This window comes from Megalobrama amblycephala, linkage group LG9, assembly GCF_018812025.1.
Source record: "Megalobrama amblycephala isolate DHTTF-2021 linkage group LG9, ASM1881202v1, whole genome shotgun sequence".
NCBI classification, from domain to species: Eukaryota; Metazoa; Chordata; class Actinopteri; order Cypriniformes; family Xenocyprididae; genus Megalobrama; species Megalobrama amblycephala.
The window spans coordinates 21,414,830-21,419,331 of NC_063052.1; the positions used below are offsets into that span (position 1 = coordinate 21,414,830).

At 32.9% G+C, this 4,502-nt stretch overlaps 1 long non-coding RNA gene across 2 annotated transcripts; it reads right to left on the minus strand.

Annotated features, from left to right (window-relative positions):
- Nucleotides 1-2,939: 2,939 nt before the first annotated feature.
- On the minus strand, nt 2,940-4,079 carry LOC125274582. Of its 2 annotated transcripts, XR_007186281.1 has the most exons (5): nt 3,891-4,079; nt 3,659-3,799; nt 3,404-3,532; nt 3,256-3,324; nt 2,940-3,139 (listed from the first exon to the last, which is right to left on the minus strand). It is a non-coding gene; the product is annotated as an uncharacterized LOC125274582 (long non-coding RNA). The 2 variants fall into 2 exon arrangements; XR_007186280.1 differs by having other exon boundaries at nt 2,940-3,324.
- Between the last annotated feature and the right edge of the window lie 423 nt (nt 4,080-4,502).

Sequence of the window (4,502 nt, forward strand, 5' to 3'; positions counted from 1 at the left end):
ATTACAGTTTAAGGGTAAAAGTATCCTTTTCCAGGCAATATTTGTACATTAAACACTATGACTATATTCTTTACATTGAGATAAATATTTGTAAACATCTTTTACACTGATATGAGGCTTTTTTCCAAAGAAATTAATTTTAGAAGTGTCAATACAAAATAGCTTTATTAGACATTAAGGGTACAAACTATACTTTTCCAGTCAATATTACTATATTAAACACTATAAGTGTGTTCTTTACATTGAGATAAATATTTTGCAACTTCTTTTAGACTGATATGAGGCTTTTTCCAAAGATATTAATTTTAGAAGTGTGTAAATACAAAATAGCTTTATTACAGTTTAAGGGTAAAAAGTATCCTTTTCCAGGCAATATTTGTACATTAAACACCATGACTATATTCTTTACATTGAGATAAATATTTTGCAACTGCTTTTACACTGATATGATAATTTTTTCCAAAGATATTAATTTTAGAAGTGTGTCAATACAAAATAGTTTAATTAGACTTTAAGGGTACAAACTATACTTTTACAGTAAATATTACTATATTAAACACTGTGACTGTGTTCTTTAAATTGAGATAAATATTTTGCAACTTCTTTTACACTGATATGATGCTTTTTTCCAAAGATATTAATTTTAATAGTGTGTCAATACAAAATAGCTTTATTAGACTTTAAGGGTACAAACTATACTTTTCCAGTCAATATTACTATATTAAACACTGTGACTATATTCTTTACATTGAGATAAATATTTTGCAACTTCTTTTACACTGATATGATAATTTTTTCCAAAGATATTAATTTTAGAAATGTGTCAATACAAAATAGCTTTATTACAGTTTAAGGGTACAAAGTATCCTTTTCCAGGCAATATTTGTACATTAAACACCATGATTATGTTCTTTAAATTGAGATAAATATTTGTAAATGTCTTTTACACTGATATGATGCTTTTTCCAAAGATATTAATTTTAATAGTGTGTCAATACAAAATAGCTTTACTACACATTAAGGGTACAAACTACACTTTTACAGTCAATATTACTATATTAAACACTATGAGTATGTTTGAGTATGTTTGATTAACCAGTCATTTATGTTTTGTTTCTGTGAATTATTTATGTTTTAAAGTACTACCATAATAATGATAAATCAATGACAACTACATACATGACTATAAATGATTATGAATTTTTTTATAAAAACAAACAAAATAATGTTCAAAAATAAGAAAGTAAAACACTAATGTATAGTTGCCTTTGAAGAAGATTTTATTATAGTAAAATTGATTATAATACAGCATAATATAAGCATGTCTCACTCCACAAATATAATCATACATGAACAAAGAGCAGAAAGGGTGTGCGCTTGCTAGTAAAAAAAGTATTACTGTTTTGGATCTACACATGCTAAATATCTTTTTTTAAAACAGACTCATACCCGAATTTTTGGCATGCCTTTTAGTTTCATTTCATTTGTACCAGTCAGAGAGTCAAGCACGAAAAGGGTGTCAGTCTGAGCATATACAAACTAAATTGGATAAAAAGAAACAAATAAATTAGCAAATAAATGTCACTGAAAGATCAAACATGTCTAAATGGGCATATGTAGTAGCTTATCATTGAAATTAGCACTCTTTTACTTACCACAAACCTCCAGTGATTTTTAGTGATATTGACAAAAGTGATGACCCCATCATATTGCTCTAAGTTGACCTGTTTATCAAAAATGTAAAAGATCATGTCTGTGCAGTGTACATGTGAAAATTAAATATCATAAGTAGTTGCACTCACTTTTCAAAATCCTTGCTGTTCCATCTGCTCTCTTGTGCCATTTAAAATGACACCTGTGGTGTAATGGGTTAGCTGGTAAAGATTTGCATCCTCCTTATTAAGTACAGTTCTGAAGCACTCAATAGTCTAAAATGATAAAGCATTTCAATTTGAATCACATTACTTGATTGACATACATTGAGGACAACATTTACTGTTACATACAAATATAATTGTAATTATGCATTTAGATTTTTGTTCTGTAATGTGTACCTCTCCAAATAACCGTTCATGTGGCCTCAGTGCATTGAATTCCTTGTGATGTAAAAGGAACTCAAGATCCTGGCTAGGAGACTGAACAATGGCTACTAGCAGCTCTGTATGTTCCTTCTTCTTCAATAGCATCTGGATCTGTAATGATATGAAGTTCATAGAGTAAATAATAGCATACCTTCATATATGCAATTAATAGTTTAAAGTTTTGTTCTAATGACTTCATTACCTGTTCATCTACATGGAGTCCATCTGCAGGAGGCTGACATGCATCAGAACTTGAAGTTTCTACTTCCACATCCTTCTTGATCCTCTTTTTGGGGAGCAGGTATTTTATGTGGAACAGAAAAGAATTTGGATTTGGTGGATGGGAAACGTTCTTCCTTCTTCCAAGTTTCTTGAGATTGATCAAGGTTCAAAGGTGCCTCAGGTTGCCGCAAAAGCTTTTGAGGAAGTTCATGCTTGATGATATGCTCTGTATACCTCGCTTGTAGAGACTTGTGCATTTTTCTTATGAAGGTCCCTGGTTTGACTTTTTTTTCTTTATGCATTATGGAATGTTTGACAATTCCAAACCACCTTTCAATGTGACAGTTGGCATCTATACCACCTCAGACAAATTTCACATTGAACCTGGAAGGAAAATAGGAAATGTTGTTAGATTTATTTGCACAGTGTTGTAATTATTAAATGTAGTTGTGAAAACACATGCTTTCACTTAAAACAAAAAGTCAACAGCCGGATAAACAATACCCAGTCGTAGAGCACATCTACTGGATCTCTTTGTCTGTATCCACAGTTTGAGCATTGATCATCTTTGTGACGTATTTCTTTGCGTTCACACTTAACGCATTGCTCCTCTTTTGGGGGTAATTCTTTTTGGGGGCAGTGTGTGATTATGGTAGTCTTACACAACATGAACTTTGCTTAGTTTCCATTATTACTGTTTTGGATCTACACATGCTAAATATCTTTTTTAAAACAGACTATCATACCCGAATTTTTGGCATGCCTTTTCATTTCATTTCATTTGTACCACTCAGAGAGTCAAGCATGAAAAGGGTGTCAGTCTGAGCATATACAAACTAAATTGGATAAAAAGAAACAAATAAATTAGCAAATAAATGTCACTGAAAGATCAAACATGTCTAAATGGGCATATGTAGTAGCTTATCATTGAAATTAGCACTCTTTTACTTACCACAAACCTCCAGTGATTTTTGGTGATATTGACAAAAGTGATGACCCCATCATATTGCTCTAAGTTGACCTGTTTATCAAAAATTGTAAAAGATCATGTCTGTGCAGTGTACATGTGAAAATTAAATATCATAAGTAGTTGCACTCACTTTTCAAAATCCTTGCTGTTCCATCTGCTCTCTTGTGCCATTTAAAATGACACCTGTGGTGTCATGGCTTAGCTGGTAGAGATTTGCATCCTCCTTATTAAGTACAGTTCTGAAATAGCACTCAATAGTCTAAAATGATAAAGCATTTCAATTTGAATCACATTACTTGATTGACATACATTGAGGACAACATTTACTGTTACATACAAATATAATTGTAATTATGCATTTAGATTTTTGTTCTGTAATGTGTACCTCTCCAAATAACCATTCATGTGGCCTCAGTGCATTGAATTCCTTGTGATGTAAAAGGAACTCGAGATCCTGGCTAGGAGACTGAACAATTACAACAACTAGCAGCTCTGTATGTTCCTTCTTCTTCAATAGTATCTGGATCTGTAATGATATGAAGTTCATAGAGTAAATAATAGCGTACCTTCATATATGCAATTAATAGTTTAACGTTTTGTTCTAATGACTTCATTACCTGTTCATCTACATGGAGTCCATCTGCAGGAGGCTGACATGCATCAGAACTTGAAGTTTCCACTTCCACATCCTTCTTGATCCTCTTTTTGGGGAGCAGGTATTTTATGTGGAACAGAAAAGAATTTGGATTCGGTGGATGGGAAACGGTCTTCCTTCTTCTTCCAAGTTTCTTGAGATTGATCAAGGTTCAAAGGTTGCCTCAGGTTGCCGCAAAAGCTTTTGAGGAAGTACATGCTTGATGATATGCTCTGTATACCTCGCTTGTAGAGACTTGTGCATCTTTCTTATGAAGGTCCCTGTTTTGACTTTTCTTTCTTTATGCATTATGGAATGTTTGACAATTCCAAACCACCTTTCAATGTGACAGTTGGCATCTCTTGTTTTTGGTTGTTTCTTTGTTGTCTCCATGTACTGTTCATGACATTCATCCATCAGGTCTCCCAACAGCAAGCCACTCCAAAGAGGAAAGATAGCAAGGTACATATCAAAGAGGACTGACTGTGAGAATGCCTGGACAAAAGTATGGGTTGTCTTCTGTTGCCAACCCTGTGTCATCATCAACCATTTCTTCCTTCACCTCTTTCATAATCTGCTGAAAAAAGGCATAGAA